Below are 11,511 nucleotides of genomic sequence, written 5' to 3'. Positions count from 1 at the left end.
TTCTAACCCACAGGGCTTCAGCTCAGACCCCTGAACCAGGAGCTCTGTAGAGCTGCTGCTTTCCAGGACTGAACGGAGTGGACAGGCTCATTAGTGCCATTTCCAGAGATTCCCCGTGCTTTTCCAGTAACTTCCCTCCCAGTAACTGCCCAGGTGGCACCTGAAGCAGGCTGGGGCAGGCAGCGCATCCCGCACACCGCCAGGCACTGGTGTCACCCACCTTGCTGGGGGAATCAGAAGGCTGCCCACGCTCCGGGAGCAGAGGGAAATAAGGCAGGCTCCCGCACCCCACAGACCTCGGGGCCTGGCGGTGGGGACACAGCGCCCAAACCTCAGCAGCATCGGGGGCACGGCCAGCCCCCGCACCGGGCTGCGCTCCCGCCGCAGGCAGGCATTGCCTGCAGGCAGGAGGACACCGGCAAATCAGGCGGCACCAGGGCTGGGAGAGCACACGGGCAGCGCCCACAGGATGTGGGGAGGAGGCGTGAAGCGAGGCGGTGCAACCGTCCGCATCGGACCCCGACACCCATTGGCCTCTTTCTGCATTCTTCCTTGCAAAGACTAACTGTAAACTCTGATAAAACCCTTACAACAACCGCCACCTTGCAGCCACGCTGGAAATGTGGTTTTCCACCATTTCTGCTGTCTGCAGCAAGAATAAACTCACAGATAAATTCATGACCCTGGATTCTTTTGAAAATTCTCTAAATAAAGACTTAAAAATGCATGGCTTTGCTCAAGATCACCCTGTTTGTGTTGGTATGAGGCCAAAATCCATGAAAAATAGCATGTATGCCAAAAAAATCAATTTTATATAATAAATACAGATCATTTGGATGTTTCTTGCCAAAAACAATGCAAACATATACATCCTTCATGATTCTTATCACAGCACTGCTGAATCTTTAATACACTCTACTGAGAAGCTACTAAAAGGCAAGAACATGCTGTTTAACTACCACAGATCAATGCTTAAAGTTTCTTCATTTTCATCAACTACAATGACTTTTAACAGACAAAACTGTGAAATTCGGGTTATTGCAAAAATTAATAAACCAAAAACCAAAGACTCAATCTAAGAGAAAACCAACTTCTAATGAGTATAGAATCTGTTAGTAAAAACGTATGTTTCTGGCAGCACTCAAATTGCTTGATGTCACTGAAAAAAATGCTTGCCACGGAGTAGCTTGTCTGAGCTCTACATTCCCAGCAATCTTGTGTATTTAAAGCACACAAATACTTCAGGACACGTTGTAACATCCTGCACCATTTTTTGGAACACAAACATGTTGCTGCAAATAGTTTAAATTCTCTATTACAGCCTAGGTGGAATAAATAAAATATTCCATCTGCCTAATGTGACATGCAGATCAGACCCCTGTGGGTAATACTGGAGTTTGCAAAGGTGCATATGGGATGCCACAGCAAATTTAATAAATGTAAAGAAGGTTGGCTTATTTTTTAAAATAACCTTTATGTTATCCATGCTATAAATTATGTAAGAAGGCACTATTGAGAATGTGACATACATGCTCACACACATACACTGGGGAAAGCCAGCATGCTCAACCCTACAGCGTTGTGCCAGGCACTGCCGAGGATCCTTCTGTTTGCAGGCAGCCCAGATTTGGCTGCAGCAGAAACAAGACGAGTGATTCAGAGACCCGTCTCTGCGAGGACCTCGTGTTCCCACGTCTGCCCACGCTCTGCTAGGCTGTGCAAGGAGCCCGCTTTATTTAAGGTATGAAACGCGCTGTTTCATTTCATGACTGGCATTTGTAGACTGTGACAGGGACACGGTCTCGGAGGGCCACATCGCTGCTCGCGGAGCCTCATGTAGGAGCAATTCCTATTTATAGCTCACGCAGTGCAACATCCCCTGGGCTGCGGCTCACGGTGAGCCTGCTGCATGCCTCCTGCACGCACCCGCTGCTCACATCCACCAGGGCCGGCCCCGGCCCAGGCTGCTGGCACCCCACGGCACCTCAGCCCCCAGGAGACCCAGGCTGCTGCTGGGCACGGGTGGGCACCAGGAGGGCTCCTCTTGGTGTCAATCCGTGGGCACAATGGGGCTCCCTATGTGGCGCCTTGTGAGCCTCAGAAACATGCACACCCAGCTTAAGGGCTGTGTAGAAGCTGAGGATGCTCCGCTCCTTTTAAAATGCCCAAATGATGACCTCTAATACTGATACTAATAATTTCTGCTTGGCTTGCCTGAAAAAGCATGTTTAAAAATATATTTATGCCTCTCTTTTTATTATTTCTCCATGTATCTTTGCAGGGCTTTTTGCTGATAGAATTCACACACGCATATTTACACATGCAAATAGTAAAAGGTGAAGGTAAATGAGCTGAAGTCTTTAATTTGAGGCATAGGCCAGAAGCAGAGGCTGGTTTCTCACACCTTCCACAGCCACCCCTTAAGCCAGAAAATCCCCCGATGCCCAGAGCTCCCCACTCCTGGCAGTGGAGGCTCCCTGCCTGTCCCTCACCTGGGCAGTGCTGCTGACCCCTGGGCAGGACAGGCCTTGCCCTTGGTGGTCTGAGGCTTTTTTTTTTTTTTTTCCCTTCTTTTTTAAAGCTCCACTAATAGTTGGAGAGGTTGCATTTCATAGCAAAGTTTGCAAAGAACTATAAGACAGCATGTAACTGCTGGCGGTGGTGCCTAATGAAGTGTGTTTGAAATATTGAAGTATATGATAAACCATTATGTAAATTAAATTCATTGATAGCTCTGCTATGAAATCGCTCTGGTAGCAGAATAGTAGATAAACATGGAGCTTAGAAAGTGTCATTTATTCATCCTTAAAATGGTTCCAAGTTTCTAGTGATTCATTATCATTCAGCAGAAAACAAAGAGAACATTAGTTTCACAACTAAACTTGAAAGAACAGATCTCTGATTCTGAAAACATCCGTGCCACACTGAGGTTTTCAGATGCTTTGAGTCTTGCCAAGCCAGGTCTTTCTCTTGTCCTTTGCAGGTGCCACACTTTCCAGCTGCAACTGAAAATTCTTCCTAGTGCTAGCAGAGCCCAGGAGCCACCAGAGTCTGTGTGGGAAGAGGATGAAAGCACGAGTCCAGAGGTTCCTGTTGCTGCCTGTTGCTGACATTTGCTTCTTGGCAGCCAGCACAGTAAGCACTTAGCCATGGAAATGGCACTTGCTATGATCTCCGCACCTCCCTGTGCTTCCAGGGCAGCTTCTCCCAGCACAGGCCGTGCAGCAGGCTCGCTGGCCAGCATTCTGCTCCTCATGCACAGACATGAAGGAACCTCAGGGAGGTTAGCAGATATGTGCATGGAAAACAAAAATCAATGCCTTATTGGATCTGTTTTCTAACAGGCATTGCGAATGCTCACTTTGTTCAGCCCCTCAGGTGTCCCAAGCAAGAGGCCAGGTGCCGCTGCCCGGAGAGCCCCTCACGCCTCAGGCCAGCAGGTGAGAGCCGTGTGCTGGGCTGGGGCTGCCTCTTCTGCTCCGACAGCGCTAGCTCATTCAGGGAGCACTTCTAACATCACCTGGATCCTTTGAGTTAATTGTGGGTGCAGATGTTCCCACTGTGCTCTGCTGCAGAGCAACAGGGGAGCAGCTCCGGAGATGTGCTGCTGAGAGCAGACTAGAGAACGCAGGGCTCCAGAGGTCACAAACATTGTCCACACTGTTGCTGCAGCCCAGTTCCTAGTCCACTCTGCCTCGGTGAATCTACACTGCTAGAGACTGTATTTTGGAAATTTCCAGCTCTCTGATTAAAACAACATTGCCTGGTAAAGCAGTTGCCCACCATGAAACACAAACAATCAGCCATGGTCACCTTCACGAAGCATCGTCAGAGCCTCCCTGAAGCCCTCACCTGTGTGCCACCGGGTTTGGCAGCCGCGTGCCCTGCCCCAGTCCCCAGGCACCACAATGCCATCGGGTGGCCGCGGGTGCAAGCCGCGACGGTGTGTGAGGGCAGAGCAGCAGGGAGAGGCTGCCAGCAGAGCGGGTCTGCAGAAGGGGGGCTGGCAGGGCACGGAGTGTCCCTGTGGAGGGGAGCTGGGGACGAGCTGCAGGGGACAGGCAGGAGGATGGCAGCAGCTCCCTGCAGCCCTGAGCCCCACAGGGCAGCGCAGCCAGGCAGAGCGGGGCCCCAAGGGTGCGAGCAGGGCGGGCGTGAGGGGTTAACGCTGCCGCCGCCACCACCAGCCAAGCGTGCTGGGAAGGAGACAACCCGCTGCTCTGAAACTAATTTTACAGCTTACCTCCTATCAAATGTCCTGGGCCCCCCTCAAAAACCCTCTTTGAGAGGAGCGCTCCCAACCCGCTGGAAAACCCGTGGCGTGTTTTGGTTGGCACGGCTGCTGCCAGACGTTAGGAGTTATAAATAAACATCTCAGCAGGGCCTGGAAAAGTCCGGCTCATTCTGCCGGCCCCGAGACAGTGCGAGTGCCTCTCCGCGGGGTCGGTCCCTCGCTGGAGCCCCTCCATCGCATTACATAAGCGCCGAACAGGACATTACTGCATGTGTGCGAACAACTCGTGTTACAGGAACAGCAACTCCCATTCAGCGAGCAAATTGCTGTAAGCTCTCAAAAGGCCCCTTTTCTCTCAGCCTCTCCGCCCAAAAAGCTGAGGGCCAGGGAACTGCAATTGGCATCACCAGGTACAAAAGGCAGCATAAACTCTTGCACCCCTTGCTCCTCGCTAGGAATTGTGTGCAGGCACAGGGTGTGGACCAGGGCACCTCACACGGCACCAGGAAGACCGTGGGGAGAGGGGACAAACTGATGTCTCAGTCTCATTTCTTCTTCCAGGACTTGGTGCCCCGGTGCATGGGGATGGCCAGCTGGCCCACAGGGCATTCCCCCATCCCAGGCAGGGACACACCGGGTGCAGCAAGCAGCTCTGGGACAGGGCTGCTCCCAGGGCATTCCCCTGCATCGCAACATGCCTGCAGCGCCTCAGTGCCAGCCCTGCTCCCCAGCCCACGCCGCACAGCACCCAGAGACGGGCAGGCCCAGTCCTGCAGTGCCAGCGCCTGCTGCTGCTCCTGGAGCCTGGCTGATGTATGGCGCGAGCCACGCTGGTCCAGTGATCTATTGCAGCCATACTTCACCAAACGCCGCTGCTCCTGTGATGTGTTATTGCAATACATCACTGGCAGGACGGGCGGCAGGACCACGAATCCGACAGGTGCCCTTCATCAGGACATTTAATTCTCCGGCTCTCAACTTTCCTTCCTTCCCCAGAAAATAAAGGCTGTATGTACTGTGTGGGCTGGGAGATTCCCGAGTCACTCCATCAGTGCCAGGCAATGGGAGCAGCAAGTTTTGCAGGAGCAGTGTGAACTCTTCTGCATGATGAGTGGATCAGATCATTTCTCTGGCTGTGACCTCTCCCCATGTTTTAAAAGTCACCATTGGTTTATTGATCTTACTTTATCTTCCTTGCACAGAAGGGGAAGGTATGCCTTAAAGAGGCCATTTATTTTCATAGACAAGTTTTCCTGAAGTCCCACATGAACAGTCCCCGTGCCACATCATCCCACACCACCTCCTAGCCATGGGTGGGCTGTGCGTGACAGCCACGCCATGCCTACCTGGCCATGGCCCATCTGTACCAGCAGCGTGCTTGCTGCTGTTGCTTCAGCGTCCACACCACTGGACTAAAGCCGCTTTCCCAACCCCTTACAGCAGGGCAGATCATTTCTGAGCACCCTGCAAAGCAGAGCCTAGCACTAACTTTGCTCACTTGCACAGAAATAATCTTGTGATTGTCTGCTGCAGCCACCTTTTCATCGTTCCTGTGATCATTTCAGCCAAACGCTCTGTGCAGGCACTTTCCCGCAAGCACCTCTCCCCTGCGCTCACTGCTGCCTGCCTACCCCTGTTGTGACAGCTGCCAAAACACAAACACCTCCGTGGCAAAACTACCCTGCTGCTCTGGGGCACGCTGGGCTACCTTGCAACAGTTTTAGAGGGAAGCTGAACGTATATTTTTCCACCTAAATTTCAGGTGGAATTCAGGTTTTATGTCTCACTGCTAAGGATGCCTGGCTCCTTGTGACAATGCTGAGTAAAATGTAAGGGACTGGTGCCACATGATAACAATTCAATTACTTTCTGTGGATGCTAGTGAGAGTTGTTCTCATTTTAATGCTGTGGAGTAACTCATTTCATGCTGGAATTGCAAAGCACTCAGTAGCCCCACACACACATAGCCCCTGGAGAGCCTTTTACAATTAATAATCATTAACATTCACTGCTCCAACAAGTAAAATGATTTCTGCATCACCAAAGAGGACTGGCTTTATTTCACAAGTCAGGCAGTGTATTTCAGGCACTGGCATTCCCAGCCACGCAGCTCCGTAAGGCACACTCAGAAAGATGCAGTCTCCCCCAGCAGAAGCTGGAACCTACAGATGTTCATCTACCAGAACTCAACGTGTTCCTGTATGAGTCTGTTGCTTACTCAGTATCATTCCCACAACGAAGAAATTTCGGCCAAGTAGGTTATCTTGCTATGGATAGATGGCTTGGGAAATTAATGCTGTGACGAGAGTGGCAGATTTGGAAACTGCAACTTCTCTGGTAAGAGGATTTGCTACTCTGTAATTTTAACCGCAGTTAGCTTACTTTTGGAATATGCAGCAGAAACTGAAAATTGGCACATAAACAATCTTTGTATGTTTACTTTGTGGGAGAATTTTATCATGGATCTGTTGGCATCCAGTTTCTAGAAGTTCATCCAGTATTAGTCATGTGCCCATTTATTTTTGTGCATGACCTGTTGTTCATCCATTGTCAGCTTTTAGACATAAAATTGCACTTCTAATTTTAAGCCGTGGAGTTTGCCAGGTGTATTTCTGCAGATGAAGTTTAGGCCTATTTTTTGGAGGATGGAAGTGTCAAGTGCTCACACTGCTGCTGCACGAGTCTTCAGGCAACACGGGCGATGTACGTGGTGGTACCACCAGCAAATCCAGCCTGGCTGCTCCCAAGCGCCCAGGCTGTCAAGGGACCTGGAGTGTAGATTCACTGACAGCCAAAGGAAATAGACATCCAAAGGCACTGCCAGATCTGTGTGGTGCTTATTTGAAATGAACTTCTGAGATTTACCTATTGCCATCACATTCCTGCCAAAGCCCATTGTCCCATGGCCTTGTCTGCATGTGGCATCCACATAGTTTGGGATATCCTGGATACAAGAGTGGTAAAAGCATAGCTGGGAGGAACAGAGCACAACCACCAAGAGACTGCTCTGCCAATCTAGGGCCCAGAGCATCAGCTACGAACCTGCCAAACCCAAACTTGCCTCTGTCCCTTCAAGCATTTTTTTTTCCCCACTGAAATCAGTGTTACCTTTGAAGCTGCGAAGAAAATCAGCACAGTCTGAATGCCTCTTCCCGGTCTCTCAGTCCAGGAGGAGCTGACGGCTGCTGCAGCACTCCAGCCTGAATCAGTGGCATCCAGAGTTTCATCAGGTAGAAGACCTCCCCCAGGTCAGATCCCTCCAGGCGGCAGAAAGAAGTGAGTGCGTGCACACCTGGGACATGTGCCCATCTCCTTGGCAAACCTCCCCGAGCTGCCAGGCTGCTGCTCTTCAGTCCCGTCACCAGGGCCCCAGGCACTGCTGTGCTGCAGCAGAGCAGTCCGGCTGCTCCCCTGGGGACGGCCCAGGGTTGTGGTGTTGCACGGCACTCGTGGGACCGGGCACAGGCCAGCAGAGGCATGCACGAAAGCCTCCTCGGAGGCTCACGGGGTCCTGGCCACTGGCCCCAGCAGGGAAGCAAAACAAAGCTCATCTTCACAAACTCTTCCTGGTCCCTGCAGTCAGCAAACCAGTGCCAGCCTGGACACTGGAGGGCAAGCAGGAATCTCATGCTCAGTGCTCATAGCATCAGGAGCACAGGAACAAGAGACACAGCAACAAATAGCTCGCGAGGTCAGGCTCTGTGCCAGCTGGTTGGGCTATAGACACGGAGCAGCAGGGGATGCCTCCCAGCATGCATTGTCCGCGAGCAGCACTCATGCCAAGTGCCATGACTAGCTGGGAATAGGTCATTCACGCTTGAGCTGAAATCCCAGTCACATTATATCACTTACAGCTAATTAGCAGGCTCCAGGCACAATGCAGCGAGACACTGTTTCTTGCAGAAATGGATCACTCAGGACAACCCCGCGCACAATGTTTGTTAAATCCTACAGGAGCAGAGACCACATTCATCTCCCTTCCTCCCATCTCAGCACTTAACCACAACCAGGGCTTGGATGTGAACCACCTAATGCAGACTTAATCCAACAAGTGATAGGTTATGCTAGAAGACTGCAGGAAACCATTCCCAGAAGAAAGGTGGCATTGACGGGCAGGGGCAGGGTACCTTTTTCACCCACATTCACGACGTTGGGTTCCTGAGATGTCCAGGTAGCAACATGGCCTTCCGCTATCTCGTGCAGATGAGCCATGAGTTATCTGACCCTTGCTTACAAGAAAATTAACGAAGGTGCAGTGAGAAAGGACCCAAGCCCTTGGAGAAGAACATACATTTTCACTTCTATTCCAAAATGTTTTCTTTCTGAAAGTGCTAAGGAGGGTGAAGATGAGAATGAAAATGGTGGTGGTGGTGGTAAGGGTGGAGTCCCCTTCTGCTTGGTCGCCCTGCCTCCTTCCAGGCAGCCCACACCAGCAGCAGAACGAGCTGTTTGTGCTGGAGAACAGATAAAAAGGTCAGTCTCCCTACAACTTGTAAACACTTTAACATTTCCACAGGTTTCCTGACTGCGTTTTCCTGCTGAGGAGCCACAGAACAAACACGCCTTGTTAGGCTTCATTTAATGCAGGTAGTATTGATCAAAACCTTTTTTTAAAACTTTTGATTATAACCTGTATATGTAACATATAATGTAAGAATATCAACTCCTATTATTAATATTATTATTAAAGTCAGTCTGAATTATTTGGCAGAACCAAATGATTTAATTATTTTAGTCAAAGGTAGAACTTCTGTAGATAGTTCTGTTCTATCAGAGCTTCATGGAGGATATTTTAACACAGATTTAGCTTGCTTTAACATGCATTAGTGACCAGCCGCATCTCAGTATGTAATAAATTTTTTCTGTATGTTTAAGAGGGTATTTCCTCGGAGAGGTGCTGTGCTGAGCAATTTACCCAATTACTTGCAAAATCATTCTTTTACTTGACAATAAGAGCTACCACCTGTTCCTTGGGCCGGCCGGTGCTTTGGTCACACAGTTCACTCATCTGTTCACTTTGCTGCCTCTGAAAGTAAGAAATGCTCTATTTTTATGTTATTTCTACACGGCCGTTTTTAAACATGAATGAAAGACAGCGCTCCTGCAGAATCCAGGCAAGTCAGTCGCTCTTTGCAGCACAAATTGTGTTGGACTTGCATAGAAGAAAGCGCAGGGCTGAAGACCCGAGCCCGAGGAGGGCGCCCAGCGGGTCCCAGGGCAGACGCCCACCTGTGCTGTCCCAGCGGGGCTTTCTGGTCACACGAACCTCAGACGGCCGTGGCGTCTCCCACAGCAGTGTCACACCACTCCCTAAAATATCACGAGGAAATGTCAGCAGCCAGCACCAGCACCGCCAGCTCCACCGGCATCCGACCCCCCGAGCTGAATACTGGCACAGCTGGGCAGAGCCCGGAGCCCCTCTGCCACCAGCTACCAGTGATCACAGACACTGGCAGAGGGGGAGGCCAAGCCGCAGGCGCAGCAGGCGTCCACGGGCAGGGCTGTGAGCAGCTGCCCGCTGCTCTGAGGCCTCTGGCTGGTAAGGGAGGTTCCTGAGGGCTGGACCCCGCTGGGGACGCAGGCTCTCGTGTCCGTCTAACCCAGACGTTTCCCAGGTCTCTCTCCGCAGAGCTCCCTGTCCTAACACAGCGCTCTGGGAAAAGCCAGAAAAATGAGAAAAAAATCCGTTTTGAGGCTGAGGCTATTTTGAGTGCTAGTGGATTATATTGTAATGCAGAGCGAGTGCCAAAATACACTATGCTTGGGGGTATGTAAACTAATTCCAAAAAAAATCTTGGGACTTTATTCCACTGTCCTGTCCCTCCATCTGACACGGAGCCAAGCCCTGCACAGCCCAAGCACCACAGCCTATTAGAGATTTTGCTCTAAGCAGCTTGAGAGTGTTTATTTGGTGTGCAAAGAAGATTGGAGCTGGGAAAGGCACAAAAAGGATTATTCTGTTTATCACTCAGCTTTCCCTGGCCAATCTCTATTCATGGAAAAAGTCATTTACTCGGGTTATCCACAGGCTTTGCTCACCAGAAAGTGTTGAAAGCCCTGAAAATTAGAGAGATGCAGAATGGATTGGCAAAATGTAAGGCACTTAGGAGCATCTGACACCCCGGAATACACAAGCTCAATGCAAGGCTTTTTCAATCCCAACTTTCCCCCGCTGCTAATAAGAAACTGTCCAAGTCCCAGCACGCGCCAGTTAAACCCCTCCATAGGCCAAGCAATAATTAGATGGATTGTCACATCTGGGAGGTTGTTTTTTGAGAGGAAAATTAGAAACCAAAACATCAGATTGAGATAATGAGTCCTTCATTAATTCTTTTCTTTAGCTTTTTGCTTTTTGTATAGTTTACAAATGCCATTTGATTTTATTTCTATTGTAGCAAGAATAAACCAGAAATCCACTGGGCTTGTGCAAGAATTACAGCCAGGGAAAAAAGGATCAGAGAGCAGCAGCCACTCAAACCGAGGGGCTGCAGCTCTCACCCTCAGCCCTGAGCCCATGGTGCCCCTTCAAGGGCACAGCCTGCCCCCAGCAGCGTGCAGATAAAGCACCGTATGAGAAATGCCCCATAGGGAAGCACTGTAATATGCAGAGAAGACAGACCGTTAGGCATGGGTTTAAAATCAGCGTTGAAACAAAACTCTGAAATTAAATCTCCTTTCCACCTTCTCCCCCCAAGAGAACAAAATTCATCCCCAGACTTTGTGGATAAACGCAGACACCCTGAGGCACTGGCTGCACGCACCGCAGCACCCATGGGCGCTCTGGGCCGTCTCTGTGCCCAGCTGCAGCCACTTCCAATCCCGAGCAGTTCCCAGAGCAACGCTTCCTCAGAGCCACTGCTCTGCTGAGTGCCAAGGATGCACAACAGCAAGAACATATGTTTGCTTGGATCTGTTACTCCACATCTGGAGTAACAGCTAGGTCATGCTGAGAGCACTCAGCCCAGTCCCCAGTGCTCACCTGAGAGCAGAGCTTGATGTCCTTTGCAGACTGCTTTGCACTGTTTTTGTTAAGAACACTAATTCAGGGAGTCTTGTACTGAGCCAGATTGCAGAGGGCCCAAGGGTTTTCTTTGCTCTGATGGTCTGTATGAAGGAGGAGAAAACCAGGGCAGCAATGTGCATGCAGCTGCTGCCAAGGGAGCATTGCTCCTCCCTGCATCCCAGGGTGGGAGCTGCAGTGCTGGGAAGATCTGCAAGGCTGGCAGCAAGCATTTCCTCATCCCTTGCCCCACCACATCCCTCCACTCTGCTGGAGC

At 50.6% G+C, this 11,511-nt stretch overlaps 1 long non-coding RNA gene across 1 annotated transcript; it reads left to right on the top strand.

The window, feature by feature from the left end:
- The first annotated feature begins 1,570 nt into the window (after positions 1–1,570).
- Positions 1,571–10,903, top strand: LOC118174686. The gene is made up of 3 exons (XR_004754737.1): positions 1,571–1,741; positions 8,751–8,821; positions 10,630–10,903. It is a non-coding gene; the product is annotated as an uncharacterized LOC118174686 (long non-coding RNA).
- Positions 10,904–11,511: the final 608 nt, after the last annotated feature.

The sequence above is a fragment of the Oxyura jamaicensis genome, chromosome 15 (genome assembly GCF_011077185.1).
Source record: "Oxyura jamaicensis isolate SHBP4307 breed ruddy duck chromosome 15, BPBGC_Ojam_1.0, whole genome shotgun sequence".
Taxonomy (NCBI): Eukaryota; Metazoa; Chordata; class Aves; order Anseriformes; family Anatidae; genus Oxyura; species Oxyura jamaicensis.
This window is presented reverse-complemented; position numbering and strand designations above follow the sequence as displayed.